Genomic DNA, 15892 nt, shown 5'->3' with positions numbered 1-15892 from the left:
GGGGGCGCGGCTGCGCCCGGGGCATGGGCGGCCCCCTGGGGTCGCCGCCCGCGCCCCCCTCTCGGCGCCTGGGTCGGCTCAGCAAGCGGTGTGGGTCCAGCTCCGGACTCTGTGCACCATGGGCCCTGCGCAGAGAGGGTGCGGGCTGGAGCCTCCGAGGACCCGGGCAGTCCTGTGCTGGAGCCTGTAACAGAGACCAGAGACATCAGCTCAGCAGGTTCTAATTAAGCACTTACTACGTGCCTGACACTGCACAAACGGACCCGCCACAGTGATTTAGACACACGCCGGTGACTGATCCGTGGTCACTTGGAGTCCAGAGTATAGCCCCCCGCCCCCCATCCTGACCTATCCTCTCTTAGCTCCTCCTGCCCTTTTCCTCAGCCGCTCCCACCCCACCTTCTTGCACAGCCATGTCTCAAAATGTCCCCGAGCAGGACCTTTCGAGCAGCTTTCCCAGTCCCCAGGAAATTCCCTCCCCAGAGATCTAGCAGGCCCTTCCAGAAGGATCTTCAGGAGCTCCCCATGGTCCTGATTTGGAAGCCTGATGAGCTCTGGAGTCCAGCCTCCAGTCCCCCTCCTAGATCCTGTAGCTGCACAGATAGCAAAGACCCTCTGGTTGACCAGGGGTTCCTCCACAGTCCAACATCACAATGAAGCACTTGGGTCAGAGGGCTGAACGGGGAGGCACCCTGTGTGACTTCAGGCAAGGCCACAACCTCTCTGAGCTTGCCTTTGCTGGCTAGGCACCCTTGCTGGCTAGGCACCCTGTGTGACTTCAGGCAAGGCCACAACCTCTCTGAGCTTGCCTTTAGTGGTTAAGCGCCCTGTGTGGCTTTGGGCAGGGCCACAGTCTCTCTGAGACTGCCTTTGCCGTCTCCACTTCTCTCCCCCAGACCCTTTCCCTCTCCTAGCCTGGAACTCTGTTGCCATCCCCAGATCAAGCCCTCTTCCCTCCCTCCATCAGATCCTGCTTTCAGCAGGAGAGGATCTGAGGGACTAACTCCTACTCAAGCCGTAATGATGAATAATGGCTTAATGTGGGTGTTTACAGGGGACAGCGTGCTGCTGGAGCGGAGGCGAAGCAGGCCTGTGCTGAGGGGAGTCAGGGGAGGTGAAGGGCTCGGTCCCACCTCCTTCCACCATGTCCCACTCAGGCAGTCTGACAAGCCCAGCCCACTGACCTTCAGGCTCGGGCTGGGTACTGGGGCCAGAGAGAGATGAGCTCTGTGTGGTGGGCGGGAGATAAACCCAAACCAAACCCCCTGCCATTGGGTCAGTCCTGACTCATAGGGTCCCCGAGGTTGTCAAATGCTATGGAGACAGGCAGCCTCATCTTCCTTACCGAGGAGGTGGGTTCAAGCTACCTACCCGCCCTGCAGTTAGTTAGCCCTCTAACCACTGACCCTGAATAACTGAACACCAGGTGGAGTGAGACAGGGCTATAAAAAGGGAGGGGGGACCTGAGATGTGGCAGTTGGAGGGAGAGGAAGTGGACACAGGTGTTTGGAAGGGGGGGTGGGCTGCAGGGAACCAGGGGAGGCTTCTGCAGGATAGAGGTATCTAAGCAGGCAGTGGTGGGGGGGGGGTGTTCTAGGCAGAGGGTATACATGGAGGCTGGACAATGGGCTAGCTATTTGGAGGAATTAAGCTGAGACCACTGCGTGGGTGGCTGGGGGTGGGGTGGGGTAGTCCTCCTGAGGACCAACCCACTGGGGAAGGATACCTGCCGACCAGCTCCTTGGACCTAGCACCTGGGAGGGCAATTCTTGAGCCTTGGATTCAGGTGAACCCCATCTGCCGGGGGAACTGGGGTTTCATCCTGCTTGCTGTGCACCAGCCTGGCCTCACCCTATGGTGGTCCCAGCACGTCTTTAGGGAAGGAACTTCGGGGGTGAGGGGTTTGTTTGTCTGCTGGGAGGTGGGAATTATGATGAAAGGGTTAAAACAGCATCTTCAGGGCAGGGCATCAGCATTCCTTAGGGTAAAGGGTGGGCAGGGGGTGGAGGGTTCTGGAATCTTCTATTCCTTCTCCCTCTAGACCTCACCCTGGAAAGTTGCTCTGAGCATCACAGGGCTCTGCTCTGAGCATCCCCCACGTGTTGTCCACGCCCTCATTTGGTGGGACCTGGGAAACGGGGGAATCAAGACATGCCTGTAGACCCTGCCCCCGATGTCCCGTCATCTGCTGCCCTGCTGCCTCTAGGGATCTGCCTTTGACTCCCTGCGTGAAGGCCTGGGCTGGCCGTAATGAGGCTGGAGGGATGGGTGTGGAGGCGGCGGCGCTCGGAACCCTTCATTTCCTGGAGCTTATGACTTCCCCCCTCCAAGGCGGGGGCTGTTCCCCCCCTTCTGCCAGGCAGTTCCAGGGACATCTCCGGCCTGCAGGGACTTGGAGGGTGGCCAGAGAGGGAAGACCTAGAGAGAGGCGGTAGTCACCTCCGAGGAGGGCCATGGGGTGGGGCCCCAGCTGCCGGCCCCTCTCCTTCCTGCCCTCCGCCTCCTGCCTTTCTTTCTTCTTCCCACGTTTACAAGTGGGAGGATGCCAGCTTTCTTCATCGATTCTCCTCTCAAGCATTAGTGCCAGCTACAGGTGCCAACCACAGGACCACACAAACCCATTCATTCATTCCTTCATTCAACCCGCTTTGACAGTCACTTGTGTCTGACGGCAGGCAAGATGCAATCAATCACTCAGCCAGGCACTGGGGGAGCGGGGCTCAGCGCAGCCATAAACACAACGAAGTTCAGGTCCTCGTGTTGCCGGCCTTCTGTTGAGGGTGAAATAACAAAGGAGCAAAGCCGCCCTCATCACTCTCCCTGAGGAGATGGCATTCTGCGGGCTCGGGAGGCAGGAGAAGGCGCCCGAGACCCATCGCTCCGGGCACAGGGAACAGCATGTGCAAAGGCCCAGAGGCTGGGGCGCGCTGTAGAACCCTGGGGAGGTCTCTGTGGACCGTGCACAGCAAAGGCAGGGCAGTAGGTGGAGCAGGAGGGGGGCAGTTTCCATTTGATTCTGAGTGCTTGGCGCAGCTCTGCCTGGAGGAATTTCACGCCCTAAAAACTGGTCTCCAGGCTCCAGCCTGCACCGCACAGCAGGGAGCCATCCTGTGGAGACCCAGGCCCTTCAGTGAGGAAAGGATTTACATGTGGAATCCGTGTTGCCAAGGAGGGGGTCTAGGTGTGAGGGCTGCGCCAGGCCCAAGTTTCCATTCTAGAGATGGGAAAGGAGAGGCCGAGGCTGCCTGGTAAAGATGGTGGAACAGAAGCTTGCTTACACTCAGGGCTTGGGCACCTTTGAGGGCATGAGAAAAGGTTACCCTTCGGGTGGAAGCAGCCTGGGGCCAGGTATGCTTGGCACAGCAAGGGTCCCTGCACCTCAGGCCCCACCTTCCCGGCGCCCCTGTGCAGGACACCCCTGCACCGCTGTTTGAAGGTGGGCTTCTAGTCCTTGTGGTCTCCACCGCTCCCTCCCCCACCTGCTGGGCCTTCAGACCTCAGCACGAAGGGTCCTCCCTCAGGCTGTTGGCCAGGTTCCCTGGCTACCTGCCAATGCCTCACCACTCTGTGCCCCTCTGCTTGGGCTGCTGCAGGCACTTCGGCCTCCTTGCTCTCCCTGCGGCTCCCGCTGCCGGACTCCAGGGGCCGGGGCCCAGCCCCAGCACCCAGTGGCCTTCCAGGGAGGCAACTGTGGAGTCCAGGGTCTGTGTGCCTTCCGCTGGGACTCGCCTGAGACCATGGCCATGCTGGTGGCCTTTTCCGGGCGGCAGGACTCAAACTACTGCACAGCGTTTAACCCCAAATGGGATTAAAAGCTGAGCCCGAGCCTGGTTTAATAAATGCTGGCTTTGCCTTGTCCACGCTCAGCCTCGGCCCCTGTAATCCCTGGGCCCGGGGGTTCATGTGTGTACTTGCGGCGCCTGTGTGCGCTCACGGCTCTGCAGTGACGAGTGCCAGTGTGTGGCCCTGAAACCTTATTTCACACAGATTTGGGAGTGCCAAGCGGGCTGCTCTCAGCCACCATCCTGAGTCGATCCTCCCTCACAGCGGCCCCACAGGGCAGAGTGGGCCAGTCCCTAAGGCTTCTGAGACTGCAAATATTTCTGGGAGCACTCAGCCTCATCATTCTCTGGAGGGGCGGCGGCTGGTGGGTTGGAACCACCGGCCTTACACTTCCCGGCCCAGTGCTTAACCAGTGGCCCCACTAGGCCCGGTGGAAAGAAACAAAGTCTTTGTCCCGCCCCCAAAGTCTGCAGGTGGGAGACAGTCAACCCCATGAAAGCCAGAGAAAACCCACCAGATCCAACTCACTGCCTCCCAGTCCAGCGCACCCACAGCGAGCCCACAGGTCCGGGTGGAAATGCCCCTGTGGGTTTCTATTTTCAATGAACTGAGCAACAGAAAATCGGCGAGGCTGCAGGTGTCAAAGGTGGAAAACCGTGAGCACCGGAAGATGCAGCCGTTCCTAGCGGGTTTTCATTTAGTAGGGAGGGTGGTAGTGCTGGGCAGGGCTGGGGGTGGCGGGTGGGGGAGGTCAAGGGGGGCGCGGGGAAGGGAAGGTAGAGGAACACAAAGAAAGTGCTGGGAGATGCAGTGATTGGTCATCGATCACCTTTCTACCATCAATGACCATGTGTGCAAAGATGGGATCTGCAGAGACAGGAAGGAAGCAAGGGAGGGAGGAAGGGAACCGGGCCGAGGGGAGGAGAGCCATCCTGTTGAGGGCCCAGCGAGTGCACAGGTCCTGAGGTGAGGACTCTGTGTCTGGTGTGAAGGAGACCAGCCAGGAGCCCAGGGTGGCTGGGGTAGAGAGAGAGTGGTGGTGGCGGCAGCGGCGATGGTGACAGGAGCTGAGGTCAGAGAGGCGTGGAGGTGGGGTCAGACCCTGGAGGGCCTCCTTTGGGCCCTTCCGGTGAGTGATGTGGGATCTCTCGGAGGGTCCCGGGCAGAGGAGGGACACGACTGCTCTGTGTCCTAAGGTGAAGGGTGTAGGTAGCTGTTGCGTTCGAAAGAGATGGAGGCTGGGCAGGAGTGGAGCTGGGGAAACAACACCTGCAGCAGGCGCTGAAATGACTGTGCCCCTGTCCAAACATCTGACACCCATCTTTCAGATCACCTGACCCACATCTCTGCTCAGAGATACACGTCAAGCTCGTTAGTCTCCTCATACATGACGGTGGGCATTAAAAGGAGCGTGCCACTCTGCTGGCGTTCCCTGACGGAGATCCATCTGTAATGTGCTCACAGGCAGTTTCCCTCTCGACGCGCAGCAGAGCAAGATCACACAGTCTGCCCCAACATGCGGAAGTCATGCTTTCTCCCAGCTGGCAGGGAAAGGACAGTGATGGCGGTGATTCAGAGCAACTGCTCAGCGGCGCCCCCTTCAAGTCGTGCCCAGGACACATGCCCTACCTGCTGTGCCTTCACCTCTGAGGCTGGGACTGGGGAGTGGACTAGGGGGTGATTTCAGTGATCCTGGTGACAAGTCATGGCAGCTTGGACCAAGTGGGAGCAGTCGGCGTGCTGAGAAGGGAGGCTGAGCAGCAGGGTTTATTGATGGGTCAGAACCCAGGTGTAAGAGGAAGGAGAGTCTGAGGGTAGGCAGGCAGGCAGCCTAGGCTATGGGGCCATGGGGCTTCCTGTACTGAGTCGGGTGGGAGAAGATCAGCTCATCCTGGGATGCAGTGGAGACGTGGAGCCAGCCACTGACCTGTAGTCAGGAGCTAGGTGCAGGGCAGGCCCGGCTTTGGATAACAATCTGGTAAGTGCTGACCAGCAGCCCTTGTTGTTTAGCAAGCATTGGACTGCTGACAGAAAGGTTGGAGGTTCAAATCCACCAGCTGCTCCTTGGGGAGAAAGTTGAGGCTGTCTGCTCCTGTAAAGATTTACAGCCCCAGAAACCCTCGAGAGGGTTGATATGAGTCGGTATTGACCCGATGGCAGTGGGCTTGGATTGTTTAATGTAATGATAAGGCACCCTGGTGGCATGGTGGATTAAGCATTGAACTTCGAACCAGAAGGTCAGGGGTTTAAATCCATCAGCCACTCCTAGGGAGGTAAGGCACCCCCAGCCTTTGGGCGGTATTTAAAGCCAAGACCAGATGAGATCACCAAGGGGCTGCTGATCATCAGCCTGGCTCCTGATGACCATCCTAGTGATGGTCAGGTCCCCTGAGCAGTTGGAGTTGACCATGTGGGCTGCTCATTGGCCTGGATAAAAACTATTTTGGTGCGTGATCTGGGTGCACGCTTAACTGGGGAGGACTCAAGAGAGACTGGGAGGGGAGAAATGGAAGACATTTGACGAGAAACGCCTGCTCCTGGGGGTAACTTGATGAGGAGCTGATGGCTGGAGCAAGTGCAGCCGTCTTGGGATAAAGAGGGAGAGCCCACTCCAGAGGCTTAAAAGAGCCACTTCCAACCCTTACTTCCTCCAGACTCCCACTATCTAACTGAGTCTCCCTGGGGTGGGGGTGGTGGGGGGCATCAGCATTGACAGCAAGTTTCTGGAGGACAGAAATCATTCCGTTTCTTCTTCCACCCCCTGCCCCACCACACACATTCTGGGAGAGCCTAGCTCAGCGCTGGGAGGGCCTCTGGAGAGGCTCTCCGAGACAGATGCCAGGGGCTGCTTGGGCCATGTGTGGGAGATGCCAGCCCTGCTGACTTGCTGTGGCCCATTGTTGCTCTGGGCACCACTGCCTCTGGCTGCACTCCGTCTTTCCGGAATCAGGGCTGGGCAAGGGCACATCCTTTCTGGCATCAGGACCGCCCAGGCTGTGTGACTGCCGGCTCAGTGGCTCCAGGCCCTCTTTTGTCATCTGGCTCTCTTCCTGGGGACAGGGGAAGGGCCTCTCATCCTACTAGGTCCCAGCTTTGTTTCTTAGCTCCGCTCTGTCCAAATGCAGCAGCGAGGCTGGGCCCAGGGTCTCCCACCAGGTAAGGCAAGGCAGAGGATCTTTCACGGTGCAGCCTGGGGCTCCTGCTCCTCACAGCCCGGTGTCCCTCCGAGGCCTGATTGCAGGGGCTGAGTCTAACGTTCAGGGGCACAAAGACCACAAGTTCCAAAGTCGGGCCAGGGTTGAGTCCCTGCTGTTTTTTTTTTTAAAAAAAACTGTATCTGTGACCTTGGTAATTTGCTCCATATCTTAAGCCTCCGTTTTCTCATCTAAAAACTGGCCGGAATCAGGTAAGGAATTAATGAGATGCTGGATATCTCATTAATTAATCACTGTACTATTTATACAGTGGTGCACAGTGTTTGGTAATAAATGCTGGCCAGGAGACCTTGTTGTCTAGCAAGCATTGGACTGCTGACAGAAAGGTTGGAGGTTCAAACCCACCAGCTGCTCCTGGGGATAAAGTTGAGGCTGTCTGCTCCTGTAAAGATTTACAGCCCCAGAAACCCTCGAGAGGGTCAATATGAATTGGTATCGACTCAATGGCAGTGACCTTGGGTTTTGAATGTAATGACAAGGTGGTATGGTGGGTTAAGAATTGAACTACAAACCGATCACAATGGTCGACACACTACCACACCACCACCCCCTCCAGGGGAAAGAACAACAGAAACCATGGGGGAAGGGAGACAGTGGTCGGTGTGAGATATGAAAATAATAATAATTTATAATCTATCAAGGGGTCACGAGGGTAGGGGGAGGAAGGGGGAAAAAAGAGGAGCTAATACCAAGGGCTCCGTAGAAAGTAACTGTCTAGAAAAGAATGATGGCAACATATGTACAAATGTGCCTGATACAATTGATGTATGGATTGTAATAAGCATTGTAAGAGCCCTCAATAAAATGATCCAAAAAAAAAAAAAAAAATTGAACTACTAACCCAAAGGTCTGTTTTAAACCCATCAGCCACTACGAGGGAGAAAGATGAGGCAGTTTATCCTCATAAAGATTTACAGCCTCAAAAACCCTAAGGGAAAGTTCTACCATGTCCTATACATCTGCTGTCGGTCAGCATCAACTCAAATGGCAGTAGGTTTGTGTGATGAGGATAATGACTTTAATGTAATGCTAGGAGGCCCTCGGTGGTACAAATGGTTAATGTGCTCAAGTGCTAACTGAAAGATCAGAGGTTCGAAACCACCCACAGGTGCTCAGAAGAAAGTTCTGGAGATCTGTTTCTGAAAATCCTCTGGAACACAGTTCTACTCAGACACCCTCGGGTCGCCTTGAGCTTCGTCAGAGTGGCCCGAAGCCTTTTTTCACACCATGAGAATGACCAAACACCAAACCGAGCTCCCTGCCAGCGAATCGATGGCGGCTCACAGCGCCCCTAGAGGACAGGGTAGAACTGTCCCTGTGAGTTTCCGAGCCTGTAACTCTTTTTTAAAAAAGATCATTTTATTGACGGCTGATACAACTCTTATCACAATCCATTGTGTCGAGCACATTTGTGCATTTGTTGCCATCATCGTTTGCAAAACATTTTCTTTCTACTTGAGCCCTTGGTGTCAGCTCCTTGACTGTAACGCGTGACGGGACTAGAGAGCCCCATCTTTCTCCCACGGAGCAGCTGGTGGTTCCAAACTGCCGACCTCTCAGATCGCAGCCCAACATGAAACGACTATGTCACCAGGACTCCCATGATGATCATGACGGTTGTTATTATTTCCAATACAACATAACAATAATGAGTTTCTAACATTTAGCAAATATCCCTGGGCCCCTTTCACAAACTATCTCCTGACCTGGAAAAAGGGGGCTCAGAGTTCGTTGTGTTACCAGCCATTCATGTGCTCCCTGATGCATTTCTCTAACTATGACTTCTCAGGCCCACGAGCGTACCCCTTCCCACGGGAGGGAGGACCTGCGCGGGGTAAGGGCAGCTACCTCCTGGTGCTCGGCCGGGGCAGGGGCTTCACCCTGGGTCTGCCAGGAGGAGCCTTGGAGCTCTTGGCTCCCTTCAGGGCCGCTCCTTTTTCTGGGAGGACAGGTCCTGCGGGAGGATGCTGCTCCCTGGCTTGTCCACTCCTTCGCCTTCATTCTCTCTCCGCCCTGGACACCCAGCTTGGCACATCTGTGTGCCCTCTCCACACCCGCCTGGCTCCCGGGTCTGCCATTGGAAGCTGTGCTTTGCAGTCTGGCTCCTGTCTGCCCTGTCCCAGGCCCAAGGGCACTGTGCCCACTGGATTAGGAGCCCGGAGCTCTCTGCACTTGGCTGTTGTCTGCTCCCTGGGGAAGGTTATTTCTAGCAGCTGCGTGTTCTCCCTCTGGGCCCACAGAGGGGGAGGGATGGAGCTCTGGGAGCAGGTTTAGGAGCCGGACAGAACCACCAGCTCTCTGCTCACCTCTCCTGCCCCACTGCCCACCAGGCAGAAGGCCAGCCAGTTCCTGTATCAGCACGCCTGTGGCACATATGAGCACGTGCACGCGTGACCCTCCTGATGTGTGCATGCCAGCCCCTAGAATGACTCCCAAGGTGACACATAGTAGGTGCTCAGTCAGCATGGAGAGAGCTGAGGTGTGATGACCCGGTGCCTGGGGCTGCTGCTGGGGCCTTGGGTGTGAAGCTGGCCCCTGGAAGCTCAGCCTGTATTGCTGGGTGGGGTGGGGGGTGGGGATTACATCTCTGAGAGTGTTTGTGGGTGAGGTCAGGACGGGGCAAAACTCCTGGACTTCCTAGCTGGACAGTTGGAGGTAAAGGAGGAGGTCAGGGGGCAGACCAGAGGAAGAGGCAGAGGCCAGCCTCAACACACACACACACACACACACACACACACACACACACACACACGCACACGCACCTGTGCCAGGGCCCAGCCTGTCCTTCCAACAACTGCGCTGTTAAATGACTGGAGCTTTCTCTCCTTCCCAACTTCCCCCAGCGCCCTTCCACCCTCCAGATAAAGTCCAGGGTCCAAGGCCTGCACTGGTTTCTTTGAGACTCACAAGCTGTATCTCACGTTGAAGGATCTCCAAGCACAAGCTGGGTACTGCTATTTGTCCTCATTAGTCAAGAAAGGAAACTGAGTTAACAAGATGCTATACAGGGGCGAGATCTGAACCCTTTCTGTCTACGACCAAGCCTGGCCCTCAAGTCACTACACATGTGTCTTGGACACAGGCCCTGGACTTGCCTGGAATGCTTCTTTACATGTACCCACCTCCCTGGGCAGATGGGCCCAGGCACTGCTCACCATGCCTCTGGACCTTTGATCTATTGCTCTCTGGGTGAGGAAGATCCTTCTCTGGTGTAGTTAGTTACACATCCGCCTTGATTCGCCTTCCAGGGCTCAGCCAGCTTCCCTCTCCCCACAGCAGTGTCCCTGCCTTCTCTCCCAAGATCAGCAGGCTCACTGCTCATCTGGGCCCAGGACTAGCACCAGGCTCTCCCAGGACCCTGCTTCCTGGCTGTGGGCACCTCTGCTATTGCTCCCTGCCTGTCAGCTCACTCCGCAGTGCTGAGGGAATGGACAGAATGCACGGGTGCATGGGCGGTGCCAGGCCACCTCCCGCAGACATAGCTTTCCTTTCTGCTTGCTCTGTGGAGTGCTTCAACATCAACAAGGTTTTAATGAACAACTGCTATATGCCAGCCACTGTGCTGAAGACTGAGTATACAGGAGTGAACAAGTCAGATTAAGTCTTTGTTTTCATTCATTCTGTGTGTGCGCGCGCGCAAGTGTGCAGGGAGGGATGCCTTCATTACTTCGGTAATCTCACAGATAAGTGTATAATTGCCAACTGGGTCAAGTTCCCCACAGAGGAGCTGTAGGAGACCCCAGCACTTCACAGGGCACATGATGGGAGGACCCAGTCAGAAACCTTCAGGGGTCTTTTAGGTGAGTGATGCATGCTCAGGCCCAGGGAACAGAATGTGCAAAGCCATCTGGGTCAGAGACAGTGATGGAGGGGGACAGGCTATGATTTGACCAAATCATATTCTGCTTTGAATTTTGTTCTTCATACCATATGCTTGTAGTAATGAAAGGCATGCTGAAGTCAAGGTGAATTCCTTATTTTTTTATGGATGTTGATATAACTATGTGGGACACCTGTGTCCCAAGTGGAATCTGGTGGTAGGATTGGTGGCGTGAGCCTCATTTCTTCAGAGTCACATGCTTTGTGAGTCCCTGCCGGGTGGCAGCATGTATGATAACTAGGACGGCGATTTCCCAAGAAACCTGAGAGGCTCAAAATGTTGGCAGGTGTTATATGTCCCATGGGTCAGGGAAGGACCAAGAAAGGTCTTAGGCATTTAGAGTTGGACTTGGGAGCAATGAGGATGCAGTGAAGGGTTTTAAGCAGAGGAGGTGTGACCAAATTTGTGTTGGGAGATCACTGGTGGAGAATCCATCACAGATGTGCAAGGCAGCAAGCAGGGGGGTCAGCAGGGAGGCTGTGGCAGTGCCCGGGGTGGAGTACAGGGGTGGGTGGGGGCAGTGGTGGCTCAGACCAGGCAGGCAGCGGTGAGATGGGGAAAAGGTGACAGATTTGAAATAAGTGGGAAGTCAGATGGACTCAACTTAGCAACAGACCGGACGTAGGGGAGGAGGGAAGGGAGGCTTCCTGGATGATTCTGGGGTTTCTGTTTTTGTTTTCGTTGACATTTATTGATCACCTACTAAGAGCCAGGCAGGGTTCTAGCACTTTTCGTGCATTAGCTGCCTACTCCTGACAGTAACGCTGGGGGTAGGCTATCATGACCCCCCTTCACACTCTAATTCCGCTCCAGAGAGAATGTCAGGATAAAGGGACACCCTGTGTCTCGTCCCCAGCCTTTGGGAAGCAGCCTAGGCGGATTACAGAACAGAGAAGGGCGAGAGGAAGGCGGGTTAAAGATCGAGAGCTGGTCTGAGTCAGAGAGAATAATGATCACTGACATCTACAGGGTTTTTGCCATGTGCCAGGCGCGGTGCCATCCAATTAGCTAATAATACGAGATGGCACTTCATTCCATACAGGGCACTTTTTAATCAGCGATCTGATGGGAGCCTCACAAGAGCTCTCTTTACTATTTCTCTTCCAGAAGAAAGGCCGGGGGGTTCAGGGAGGATGAGGGACTTGCCCAAGGTCACACAGCTAGTAAGTGGGGAGTCTGGAGTCAAACAGGGTGTGGCCCAGAGAACAGGAGAGGCTGGGCAAGGAGGTGCTTGGCGGCTGCCTTCGGGAAGGACAGGCCTGTATTTAGCTCTGAGTATAAACATGTCTTGTCCCCAGTCCTCTTGACGTGACAACCTAGAGCCAACCACCCATGCACACTGTGAGCAACACAATGCCCACGTACACGTGCACAGACAGACAGACACACATACCTGGACTGGCGCTGCTCACCTGCCCGGAGGTGGCCCACCTGGACCCTCCGCTCCAGGTGCCTCTGCCTACCCCTCCCCAGCCCCCCCACCACGCCCCGGCAGGCTCCCGGTGCTGCAGGCAGAGCTGTGCTGTACATCATGTTGACAGTAGAAATTACATCCCGGGCTGGTGTTTTACACCGTGGCCTGTCAGAACTCACCGCAGCCCAGTGATCAGGACAAATTGAATACCATCCTGGCCGTGTCAATATTTATTCCATTTTACAAACGCGGCCAGACGGGGGTGGGGGTGGGGACAGGGCCCCACTGTGATGCCAGCCAGGCAGCGCTCAGGAGGTCCTCTCCCCCCACATCGGGACTGCGGGCTCCTCTCCCTCCTGCCCGCCCCTTCTCCCCAACTCAACTTTGGGGAATTATTTAAAATGGTGAAGACCAGCATCTCGACGGAAAAGGACACCCATCGTAAATGAATGGGGTCACAAAGAGCTATCCAAAGGACAACCCTGGACCCACCTTCTAATCAAAATACCAAACATCGCTCCTCCTCCCAACTCCCCCCCCCACCCAATGTCCCTTCTTCACCCACCACGTCCTTCCAGCCTGACTCTGTGTGTGTGTGTGTGTGTGTGTGTGTGTGGGGGGTTTGGGGGACAGTTTGCCGAGCGCATTGGCTTCCTATTCAACAACATTCTGTCTCATGACGGGAGTTGCAGTCCCCGGCTTGCATGCATCGGCTCTCTGCCCACTCCCTCTCAGGGCTCCCCATTTCCACTCATCTTTCGATCCCGCCCCTGTCTACCTTCTGAACGGGGTTCTGGGGGACATGCTGCACCTTTGGTTTTGTACAGTCAATGATGGCCCTCTCGGGTGTTAGTGTTCACACAGGTCAAGTGTTTGGCTGGAAGGTGATCCCTGGGGGTAAGTTGGGTTCCAGGGTTGAAGGGTGTCTAAGGACCATAGTCTCAGGGGTTCCACAAGCCTCTATCAGACCAGTAAGGCTGATCTTTTTTATTCTTCTGATTTTTGTCTACATTTTTCACCTTCTCTCCAGGAACTTCTGTTGTAATGCTGGTGAGAGTGGTCAGTGAGGGTAGCTGGGGACCGTCTAGTTTTTCTGGTCTCAGGGTCGTGGAGTCTGTGGTTTGTGTGACCTGTTTGTTCCTTTGGACTAACGTTTCCTTGAGTGTTGGATTTTCTTCAACTCTTCTTTGCTCTGGACTGGGACAGACCAACAGTTTCAGCTTAGATGGCTGCTCACAAGCTTTGAAGACACCAGTCACTACTCAACAAAGTAGGATGTAGACCACTGGCTTTGTGAGCTATATTGGTCTAGATGTCCCCCGAGACTATAGTCCTAAACTCCCAAGCCCAATGACGGAGTCCCTTGAGGTGTTTGGTGATGGCTAAGATGTTTCCATACCTTGCTTTGGCATGCTCTGCTATATTGATGGATATATTTACAGCACAAACAAATAACAGACATGGGAACTATAAGCCAAACCCACTGCCATTGCCTCAGTGCTGATCCATAGCGATCCTATAGGACTGGGTAGAAATGCTCCTGTGGATTTCCAAGACTCCAACTCTTTATGGGAGTAGAAAGCCTTATCTCCCTCAGAGCAGCTGATGGTTTCGAACTGCTGACCTTGTAGATTGCAGCTCGATACATGACCACTATCCCACCAGGGCTCCTGTATGAGAAGTATATACTCTGCCAGACATAAACGAGGACCCTTGAAAAAGTTGGTGGGAAAATTCCATTATCTTTTAGTTACATTTTTCCCCATGAACTCTCTTGAAGCCCCCTCACAAATTGGTGGGTCATCCTAACTTTTATGAGAACCTCCCCCTTGCCGTTCTTTCTCGTTTTCCACCAAACTATGCAGCCCTAAATATCTTCGTCTCGCTAGCATTTGAACTTGACACAGATGCAAACATGCTCTACGCTCCTTCTGCGCCTTGCTTTCTTTCCTCAACACTCTGCTTGCACAGTGGTTCATAAGCCTTCCTCCGATCCGGATGCTGTGTTCTTCTTCATGGGCTCCAGCTTCTCTGATGACTTGCTCCGCATACAGATTGAATAAGTAAGGTGAGAGGATACAACCCTGAGACACATCTTTCCTGATTTTAAGCCAGGCAGCATTCCCTTGTTCTGTTTGCACAACTGCCTCTTGGTCCTTGTACAAGTTCCACATGAGCACAATGGAATCCCCATTCTTCTCAAGGTTAACTATCATTTGTTATGGTCCACACAGTCAAATGCCTAGGGATGGTCAATCAAAACACAAGTAAACACCTTTCTGGTATTCTCTGCTTCCAACCCAGATCCATCAGACAGCAGCAATGATATTCATTGTTCCACAGCCTCTGTTGAACCTGGCCTGAACCTCTGGCAGTTCCCTGTCAATGTATTGCTGCAACCATTGTTGGATGATCTTCAGCAAAATTTTACTTGCATGTGATCTCAGTGATATTGATCTATATTCTGTTGAGTCACCCTTCTTTGGAATTGGCACAGATATGGATCTCTTCTACTCAGTTGGCCAAGTAGCTGTCCTCCCAGTTTCCTGGCACAGATAAGGGAGTGCTTCCAGTGCTTCACCAACTTGCTGAACATTTCAGTTGATAGCCCATCAATCCCTGGATCTTTGTTTTTGGCTAATGTATTCAGTGCAGCTGGAATATCTTCCTTCAGCCTGTTGGTTCTTGCTCATAGGCTACCTCCTAAAATGGTGGAATGTCAACTAGCTCTTTTGGATACAGTGGCTCTGCATTCTCTCCATCTTCTCTCGATGCTTCCCACATCAGGACTTGAAGCACTTGCTGATGAAGATCACTAATTGCAGCCTTTAGTATGGCTTACAATTCAATGGAAGACCAAGATCCTCACAACTGGACCAATAGCTAAGTTCATGATAAATGGAGAAAATGTTGAAGTTGTTGAGGATTTTTGTCTTGCTTGGATCTACAATCAGTGCTCATGGAAACAGCAGTCAAGAGATCAAAAGGCAAGTTGTATTAGGTAAATCTACTGCACAGGACTGCTTTAGAGTATTAAAGAGCAAGGATGTTACATTGAGGACTAAGGTGAGCCTGACCCAAGCCATGGTATTCTCCATTGCATCCCGTGCATGTGAAAGCTGGACACTGAATAAGGAAGACCCTAGAAGAGTTGATGCATATGAATTGGGGTGCTGGAGAACAGTGAAGGCACTGTGGGCTTCTAGAAGGACAAGCAGATCGGTGTTGGAAGAAATAAGGTCAGGGTGCTCCTTGTAGGCAAGGATGGTGAGACTTCATCTTACAGACTTTGTACAGGTTGTCAGGACAGACCAGTCCCTGGAGAGAGACATCCTGTGTTGTAATGTCGAGGGGCGGTGAAAAAGAGGAAGGCCCTCAAGGAGATGGGTTGACACAGTGGCTGCAGCAGCGGGTTCAGGCACAGGAACCCTGGTGAGGATGGATCAGGACTGTGCTTCCTTATGCTGTGCAAAGGGTCACTATGGGTCCAAACTCACTCGATGGCACCTAACAACAACAACAGCATGCTTTCAAGATTCCTCTTTGTCCCCGGGTGTGTTTCCTGTCATCGATGTTGTTGTGGGGTGCCATTGAGGAGAT

The sequence above is a fragment of the Echinops telfairi genome, unplaced genomic scaffold (genome assembly GCF_000313985.2).
Source record: "Echinops telfairi isolate 266 unplaced genomic scaffold, ASM31398v2 ScPeMD7_5592;HRSCAF=6446, whole genome shotgun sequence".
In the NCBI taxonomy this organism is placed as follows: domain Eukaryota; kingdom Metazoa; phylum Chordata; class Mammalia; order Afrosoricida; family Tenrecidae; genus Echinops; species Echinops telfairi.
Note: the sequence above shows the minus strand (reverse complement) of the source record.